The sequence below is a fragment of the Hemiscyllium ocellatum genome, chromosome 28, assembly GCF_020745735.1.
Source record: "Hemiscyllium ocellatum isolate sHemOce1 chromosome 28, sHemOce1.pat.X.cur, whole genome shotgun sequence".
NCBI lineage: Eukaryota > Metazoa > Chordata > Chondrichthyes > Orectolobiformes > Hemiscylliidae > Hemiscyllium > Hemiscyllium ocellatum.
The window spans coordinates 41,531,628-41,541,599 of NC_083428.1; the positions used below are offsets into that span (position 1 = coordinate 41,531,628).

The 9,972-nt window shown below is 47.7% G+C and overlaps 1 non-coding gene across 1 annotated transcript; it reads right to left on the reverse strand.

The window, feature by feature from the left end:
* Window positions 1-7,479: 7,479 nt before the first annotated feature.
* On the reverse strand, window positions 7,480-7,551 carry trnag-ucc (transfer RNA glycine (anticodon UCC)). Its single transcript has one exon. It is a non-coding gene; the product is annotated as a tRNA-Gly (tRNA).
* Window positions 7,552-9,972: the final 2,421 nt, after the last annotated feature.

The following is a 9,972-nucleotide window of genomic DNA, read 5'->3' on the forward strand; positions in this document are numbered from 1 at the left end:
TACCGTTTGTGATGCTGCAAAGGAACTGCCGTCCTGCAGTAACATTTCAGCAGCTCTGCTCATCATAGGTGCAGGTGAACATTCTATGGCTGACCTGGCAAAGCCTGCGGGTACATTGCTGCCGGGCACAAAAGGCATTCATGGGGACCAAGGCATAGGCACAACCCCATTCCCCACCCCCATCCCCACCCCGAGAAGCAAAGCTGATAGCTTGTGGGGTCAGGGGGAAGGTGTACCTTCTCATCCCTGGGCTCCCATGGGGTTAGGGGACTGAGTGTTACCTGAATTTATCAGCTCCACACACCGACCTGTAGCCATCCTTCTAAACCTCCCGCTCTGGCCTCGTCAGGGGTGTCTGAGGTATCTACCATGTATAGGTTATGGGGATGCCACCTGGGAATGGCAACAAACAATGCATCTACTGACTGGGGAGTGGGGAACATACAGTCCAATTACCGTGCAAACCCATGCGAGCCTTAGAAAACAAACGGTCCTTTAGGGCCGAATGCCGCAATGGCGGCTACGGTGCCGTGGACTGCGAGTACGGTTGTCAGGCTGTTTGAGGGGGGGGCCATCATTTACAGTCACTTAAATGGACCCCTCTGCTTTGTCCTGGGACTTTGACTGCACTCGGCTACGGTCCTTTCCACCTGAGTCTGACCTTGAGGGCGGTGCCAGTCTTTGGTCAGCACGAGTTCTCCTGCCTGCAGGTTGGGAAAATCATTCGGGTCATTTGAGTCCTGGGGCACTGTTTGTGGAGGTGATCCAAAGGCGTTTCTAACCGGTGAGTGAAGGAACATTAGAGACCAGGTTAGCTGCCGAAAGTACACCTGTATTTCCTCTCCCAAAATATTCAGGTCTATGTGGGTGGGTACATTCAAAGGGTCCTCCTGGGTCAGCCATGGATTATCTCTGCTGCCAACAGCCCAGTGGTTGAGTGTGGGGTAATCTTCATGTGATGCAGGTCCAAAGGCACGACCTTCAACCAGTTCAGGCCCGTTTCACATGTCGGCTTAGTCCATTTGGTTTTAAGGGTCCCGTTTGCCCTCTCCGCTATGCCCGCCTGGGGGTGGTAGGCGCAACGGAATTGCTGCTGAATATGTAGCACTTCACACAGCTCAGTGTTAACTTTCCCGACAAAGTCTGAACTGAGCTGTCGGGGCACCCCAAACCTCGATGTGATCTCTGTTAGGAGTAATCGTTCCACTGTTGAGGCCGTGTTATTATCGTGGGAAAAGCCTCAATCCATCTACTAAACACCAATAACAACAACGCAATACTTACAGCAATGTACACTTGGAAGTTCAATAAAATCATGCTCAATACGTTCAAATGGACCCGCTGTTACACACTGCACCCTTGACCTGCATTAGTTTGCTGACATAATGGTGAGGCCCCAGGGAGTGTTGCCCATGGTGACAAGGTTGAGTTGAGTAATAGACCTCTGGCCTCCTGCGATCTCCGTTGGGGCTGAGTTAAAACAGAGGTCACACAGTCCTCTAGGATACTGACATACACCTGGAAGGGTCTGTCATACAGTGGTCTCCCAAGGCCTAGGGCAATGGCAAGTGCTGCTTTTAATTCCTTGAAAGCTGATTTCTGGTCTTCCGCTAGGGTGAAAGTCCCTGAGGCCTTATTGGAGGTTAACGAGGTTAGCTGTTTGGTAAGTAACGTTACATTGGGGGAGCCACTGTCACCAGGAGTTGACCAAGCCTAAAATGGCATGCACCTGCTCAGCGCGCATGGGTAGAGGGGTTTCCAGGATGGCCGTGATGCGGTTCGGGGTTAACTGCTGGTCTGAAGCGCTGAGCAATGTCCCCAGGAATGTAAGTTGGTGCTGGGTGCGCTGAACCTTGTTGGATGGTATCACGTAGCACCAAGAGTGAGGGCGTTTAGGAAACAGTTGGTGTCAACAATGTGAGCAGATTCCAAGGGGCTAGCTAGGAGTAGGTCATGCACATACCGGACAACTGTCGAGCCATCCGAGAGGTGAAGCTCAGAGTACTGCCGGTGTAATACCTGGGAGAATAGATTGGGCGTATGGACACATCCCTGGGGGAGCTGTGTCCAAGTGCACCACTGACCCTTAAAGGTGAAAGCAAACAAATATCGAGACCCCACTGCCAGGGGGAGAGCAGAGAAAGCATTCTGTAGGTCAACGATGGTGAAAACCCAGGCGCTGGCAGCGATGTTACTGAGAACGGTCGCAGGGTTCAACCTGACCAGGTGTAGTGACTGTTGTACTCTGTTGATCTGTCGGAGATCCTGTACTAACCTCCACTCTGGGTGTCCTGGCTTCAGGGCTAGTGGAATGGGGGTGTTACAGGGTGATTGGCAGGGAACTAGAACTCCCTGTTGGAGGAATGAGTCTATCAAAGCTGATATCCCCTCTTTGGCTTCTGGTCTGAGGGAGTATTGAGGTATCGAAGGCAGTTCTATTCCTGGTGTAATCTGGATCTTGATAGGATCCATAGGAGTGCACTTCATGGTGAAAGGCCAACCAGAGGTCAGGGAAAGGTTCTTGCTGAGGGGTCATGTCGGAGCTGATAATGGTGAAGTCAACCTGCAACAGTGAAAGGGCTAGAGGAATACGTTAGCTTCCCATTGGTCAGCAGTTGGGTCTGTTCGGTGATACCGGGGTCTGACTGGTATGATAAAAATCCCAGGACCTTCACTTTGTATCCCTTGTTCATAGACAAGGTAATGAGGAGAGAAACTAACCCTGGTTGGTTCCACAGGTAGACAGGAATGTCTACCAAGAGGGCAGATCCCTGTTTATCGTCAGTGTGCCCCGTTACATGTAACAGCGACAGTGGGCTCGAGGGAAGGGGAAAGATGGCTGCCAGCTCAGTGGAGGCTCCGGGGGAACCAAAACAAAGGATTATGCGGGGATTAGGGCCTTGCAGAGGAGGCATAACATCCTCTGGCTGTAATGTGACAGCCCACCATTGGGGGTGGGGCAAAATAGATCCAGAACCGTCTCTTGGTAGGATCATTTCTAATTGTAATGGTCTCATCAAGGCAGAGAATCGCAACCCAAAGGCCACACAACAAATCCCTCTCTGCTAGGTTAATGCCTAAATTAGGGGTTTCAATGAATTGGACAGTACAGGTTTGGGGGCCAAACTGAACTGTGAGTGGTTCTGTTAGGGGATACTGCCTTTCCTGCCCAGTTAGACCATTCAGGTGTACAGTATAGAGCTGGGTAAGAGTCCAAACCCATGTTGGCTCACAGGAGGACTCAAGTGTTGAGGCGGTGGCACTGGTATCAATCAGTTCCCTCAGCTGTCAAGCAGACTACCAGTTCATCCTCAGGGTCTTTAGTCAGGACAGGGTGAAGTGGACGGGAGGTTAGTCAGGCTGGGAAGGGGTCTCCAGTGTAGTGAGCATCGCCACCCATCCCCCTGCCTGGGGCTCTGTATTGCAGGTGCAACAGTGGGCAATCCCACTGCAAATGACCATCCGCAGCAGAGAGAAACAGGTCTGCATTGGCTGTGTCCTTGTCCATTGGGGTGTGGACCACCATGGGGCCGAGGGCGACTGTGATAGTCGCGGAGAGTGGGGGGAGGGGTGTGAGGGGAGCGATGAAAAGGTACACTGAGGCCATTCGGGTGAGTAGCGTATCCATGGTCACATCCATTGACCCACCCCTGGGGACAATGCTGGGGTTCCATTGGATAGTTCCTGAGGGCATCCGGGCCTGCAACAGGGACATGAGAATCTTTGTGAGGGGGCAACTGGGGGGGGGAACGCTGTATCATTTCATGCTTGACTGTAGCCTGTTTAGGGTCCCTAATACTACGCCAGTATTAAGTGAGTGCTGTCCTCATTTGTGAACGGGTGTTATCCAGCCAATCTGTATGCAGTAGCTACCCCCGGGATACATTGTAATAGGAGGGCATTAACCAGGGGCGAGGGATTCCCTGCATTATAAGTGGTATCTCCTGCATGGGTGGGGTATGTGGAGCAATAGCGATCCCAGTAGTTTGAACCAGCCCCCTCCTACTTTGAGTGGCACTCCAAGACTCTGGTTATACCTACCTGCTACCCTACCTGTAGGGTTCCCTGGAGAGCCCCCTCTAATCACCTGGATTTGGTCCCCAGGCTGGGGAACGGCTCTGGAAAAGGCCTCCCGATCAATATAACCCCCAACTGGGTTTTCCACCTAGAAACCTCGCTTGGGGTTGAAGCCATGCAGCACAAGACTGAGCAGGTCCTGAGATGTGGCTGGATCCATTTGGATTGTGTCTGTAACATAATCAGTGAAATCCTCTGGACTCATCTTTCGGTTGGGACATGATCAAAAACATCTCTTGGGGTTTCCAGTGGGTGTAAACGTGTATAGTTTGGGTTTGGGTTAGGGACTGTCCGGGTAGGAACAAACTGTCTCTATGGGCGTCTTTGCCTTTTCTGTTTTGGTTAGAAGGGCCGGGGTTAACTGAATCATTTGCCACCTCTCTGGGCCAGTCCTTGCTCCTAAGGGCATAACAGTGAGACCCGTCACACTTGCTACCACTGTCTGTGGTGGAGTTATAGGACAATGTGCCCTGTTCTCTGTGCAGCTCAAAAGGGCTGAAAATGTGTTGCTGGTTAAAGCGCAGCAGGTCAGGCAGCATCTAAGGAACAGGAAATTCAACGTTTCGGGCATAAGCCTTTCATCAGGAAACACCGAATTTCCTGTTCCTTGGATGCTGCCTGACCTGCTGCGCTTTTCCAGCAACACATTTTCAGCTCTGATCTCCAGCATCTGCAGACCTCACTTTTTACTCGCATCTCAAAAGGGGCCTGTCTCTTTGTCTTTCTGAGAATTTGATTGCATCCTGAAAGCGACTGGGTCAGCGAAGATTTCAGAGGCCTGGTTCTGGGCAGGACACGGGATCGATACTCCCCTGGGGCTGAGGGATAGAGCGTGGGTGGGTGGACAGGCGGCAGTGAAGGGTACGGTAGGGGTGGTGGTAGTGGGCTGGTGGATTGAGGTTGGGGTGTCACAGGGGAGTAGGGTGTAGTGGCCGATATGGGGGTGGCCGGCAAGGGCACTAGCCGGGATTTGCCAATCCTCCTCCTACTCAAGAGTGCCGTCAATTTGCAACATTGGCAGATCAGACATGTCCTGAGGTAGCTCTGTTTTGCTCTCAGCCGGTGGCTGGGTTTGGTGCTTTAATCCTGGTTTGTTATTCTGTCTGCTGATCATGAAAATGAACTTGATTGGCTGGGGATGGCTATGAAAGTATTTCTGAATGGAAGGCACTGGATGAGAGTTTAATTCGATAGTAGCAGGAGAGTCGTAGTGAATGGCTGCCTGAATGAAGTGTGGATTACAATGGAGAGTCATCCACATTCCTGCATCATCCACATTCCTGCATGCTGTCTGTGAGACAAAATGTTGCCCCCACCCACTTCCAGAATATTCAGCTTCTTGGAGAAAGACAGTACAGTTTAACCCTTTAACATTATATTAATGACCAGAGAGAGAATACAATTTAACCTTTTAACATTACACAAGGACATTCAGGTCCCTCTGCATAGCAGCATGCTGCAACTTTTTACAATTAGGTAATAATCCTTTTTACTGTTACTCTGACCAAAATGGATGATTTCACATTTATTAACATTGTATTCCATTTGCCAGACCTTTGCCCACTCAAAGTATGTGTATCCCTCTGCAAAGTTTCACAGTCTCTGCACACTTTGCTCTAATACTCATCTTAATGTCATCTGCAAACTTTGACACACTACAGGTGGTCCCCAACTCCAAATCATCTATGTAAATTGTGAATAATTGCAGTTCCAATACCGATCCCTGCGATACACCATGAGTCACTGATTGCCAACCAGAATACCGCTCATTTATCCCCACTCTTTGCTTCCTGTTAGTCAACCAATCCTCTATCCATGCTATTACTTTACCCATAATGCCATGCAACCTGATCTTATGCAGCAGCCGCTTGTCAAAAGGCTTTTGGAAATCTGGGTACACCACATCATCCACTGGGTCCCCGTGTCCACTGTGCTCATAATATCTTCATAGGATTCCAAAAGATTTGTTAAGCATGACCTGTTTTTCATGAATCCGTACTGCACCTGCCCAACAAGGCAATTTCTATCTAACATGAAGTGAAAAACCAACACTCCTGGCTTAGGACGCCCCCAAGCTTTTCATAAAACATTACAACATGAATGTTACAATTATTAGGAAGAAAGTGAGGACTGCAGATGCTGGAGTTTAGTGTTAAAAAGTGTGGTGCTGGAAAAGCACAGCAGGTCAGGCAGCATCCTAAGAGCAGGAGAATCGACGTTTCAGGTATAAGCCCTTCATCAGGAATGTTATTGACTGTTTTAACAGGCATGGTCTGCATTTCATCCAAGGCCAATGGTACCCAGCTGATAGTGCAGCTTCTACACCTTCTAGCCTTTGTACATCTCTAATCCCCGTTTGCTTTTGCAATATGACTGCACATTTATCCCTTAACTCACTGAACTGAAACTGCTTCAATCCCTTCAGCACCATAGGGTCAGGAAGTGTCTTCCAGCCCAAATAAAGCAGGACACCCAACACTTCAGCATAAAAGAAAGTTGTTGTACTCGCACCATCATTAATAATCAGCCCACATTTCAGCACGCTCATTTCCACTTTAATAGTAAACTGCAGCACTTTGTAGAATGAGGGAAAAACAAAATTGTGAAGCTGTCAGATTGTCATAAAAATCCATCTGGCATCCTTCAAGAAAGGAAATTTGTTATCCTGACTTGCCAAGGTCTACACTTGATTGAGTCCCGCAAAACAGAGTTCAACTTCTCCACAAGTGGCCCAACAGCTTTAAGAAGAAGGCTTACCACAACCTTCTGACGCCAATGAGGCAGAGACAATAAATATTTGTTCATTAGTTAAAATAAATACACTCCCTTTCTGAATGTTGTGCTGTTTGGTTTCTTACAGATAAAGATTTTCATGGCGAGTTGTCACTCAAATTATTGTTGCACTGCTCCGAATTGATCTCACTTTCACAAAACTGTAACAAGCCACAGTAGATTTAGGGAAGCACTCAATGTGCTCTCCTGAGGGGAGTATTTAAACACTGCTTCCCTACCCATTGAATTGGATAATTTATATAGTGAACAGGTTAGGTACAGCCCAACTCTGAAGCCACCGCAGTTGATGAGATCTTGCCACAGTTATCAAGGGAGAAGCAAAAGGGTTTGGGTTTGGTGGCGGGTTCTGGCCTGGACCTTGGACAACTGTTTCATCTTCCCGAAGCTGCAGCATTGAGGCGAATCCGGGATCAAGTTCCTGCCGCCGCCGCTGATAGGGTGCAATGCCAGCAGCAGCCACCGGGTGGCAGTGGGTAGTTCAGGGATGGAACAATATCGGCGGCTGTTACAATGTTACTGTTTAATGAAACATCAGGCGCCGCGATCCCGCTCCCAGTGAATGAGACAAAACATCTATTACATACAAATCTGCTTTTGTTAAAAAATACTTGCGATGGCCGGGAATCGAACCCGGGTCAACTGCTTGGAAGGCAGCTATGCTCACCACTATACCACCATCGCAGCGCTGAAGAAGGTGGTAAGTATAGCTATCATATCGATACGCTTACATCTGTTTTCATTCATGGTGGAAACTGAATGTTGTAAAAGTGGTTTGCTTATGATTACTTCAATTTTATAAAGATGGCACGTGGGTAAGGGAACCAAAACGTGAACTGCCTGTAATAATTCCCTCCAATCTCTATCACACCCCTTCCTCCTCCCAATATTCTCTTTTTCTCACTCTTTCATCTTTCTCTTTTGCCCTCCTTATCTGCCACTCCAGCTCTCACCCCACTGTCTCCAAATTGCATCCCATTTCTCTTTCCATCTTATTAACATCCGTCTTTTATTCCATCTCTCACTTCTTCCCAACATGCCCCTTCTCTCCTTTCCCAAGTTCACTCACTCTTACTCCATTCCTTTCCTTACACTCCATCCCTCCCAATCTCCATCTCTCCCCTGACCATTTTTCAGTTAACCCTCTCCTAGTCTGCCTAAGGCTCCTCACTTCACCACCTCCTCATCCAGCCATCCCACCAGTCTAACAACATTTATTTTTACCACTCACAATATTTTTTACAATCAATAGAATCAGTTCTATCAACAAACACATCGACCTGGACCCTATATACCAGCCACTACAGCGGACAGCAACTGACAACCGGAAGCAGCAGAGACAAACCAGTATAAATGCCGGAGGAATCAGCACAGAAGTGCTTCACAGGAGGCTCCCAAGCACTGAGGATGTCACCCAGAAAGGGGACGAAACGTTTGCAACAAAAACTCCCAGCTCGGCGAACAGAACCACAACAGTGGGGAATATTCCATCACACTCCTGACTTGTCCCTTGTAGATGCTGATAAAACATTGGGGAGGCCGGAGATGAGTTACTAGCCACAGAACATGTACTTACCGGTTTGCTCTTACAGCCACGTTTTTAATCCTGCACTCATCATATTGATTCACCTTGTGGTTCACGATTTCACTCTGTCGCTGTTCCAATTCAGTTTTTGGTCAATTGCACACCATCCCTCCCTCCCCAACCAGAGTGCAGATGTTTTTATTGTTGCATGTCAAGGTAACATGATTAGATTCTCTCTTATCAGAGGTAGGTATTGCCTGACATTTGTGTGGCGTGAATGTTACTCGCCACTCGCCAGCCCGAACCTGGATATTGACCAGGTCTTGTTATATTTGAACACGGACTGTTTTCAGTATTTGAGGAGTTGCTGAACATTGTTCAATCATCGGCCAACATCTCCACTTATGGTGGGAGGAAGGTCATTAATGAAGCAGCTGAAGGTGGTTGGACCCAGGACACATCCCTGAGGATTGAAATCGTCCATCACTCCTTTTATTTCACCATTCTGTCTCCCATACACACCCATGACTTGCCTTTGCAATTCGATGCTCGTGTAGCTAATAACAGAATTGGTGCTTTTGATTCTATAGCGTTATAATTTTTTTTTCTTTATTATATCAGTTCTGAGACATTGGAGAAACATTGAGTTCATCCCACTGCAGTTAGTGAATCATTGAATGGTTACAGCATTCAAGACGGCAGTTCAGCCCCTCAGCCCCAAATGCTGTCTGCAAGAACAGCTTAGATAGTGCAAATCTCTGCCTTAACAATGTAACCCTGCAGTCTCTTTATATCTTCAATTTACCTTTGAAAAACTTCAATGGTATCTGTGCCCACTAGACTCTTGGGCAGTTCATTCTAGACCCTGGCCATATTCTGCTTCAAAAAAATTCTGGCTCTGGTTCTTTGGACAGTGACTAAATTATTATCCTCCTGTTCTTGATCCAGCTGCCAATCGGAATAGTTTCTCCCTGTTGAACCTGTGTAGACTCCTCACAATCTTGAACAGCTTTATCCAATCTCCTCTGAACCTTCTGTTCTCCAAGATGAATAACCCCTGCTTCCTCAATCTGAACTTTTCCATGTCTGGAACCAAAGATTCATGTAGTGCGGAAAAGGCCCATCAAGTCGCAACAACATAAATACCAATAAAAGTGTGCTAATCCCAATTTCCCGCACTTGTCCCATATCCTTGAACGTTATGATATTTGAAGTGCACATCCGAATATTTTTTAAAGGTTTCTGGCCTCCGGCATCTTCCCAGGCAGTGTGTGCCAGATTCCCACCACCCACTGAGTGAAAAGGTTTTATCCCAAATCCTCCCTGAATCATTGTGGAACTAGATCTGTAACCAGTCTCAGATCTTTTCTGTAACTTTCAGCTCTTCCTAAATCCTCTTCACTTCTTCACTTTTATATCTTACACCTTTATTTCAAACACCCCAAGATTCCATTTGCCTTATTAACCAGATTCTCAAAATTACCCCATTTTCTTTAGTGATTTGTTCTCATACGAGCAAGCCTCTCTGTTCTCCCAATCTCTGTTGAATTGTGTGATTTAATTTAGATTTCCTCTCCACC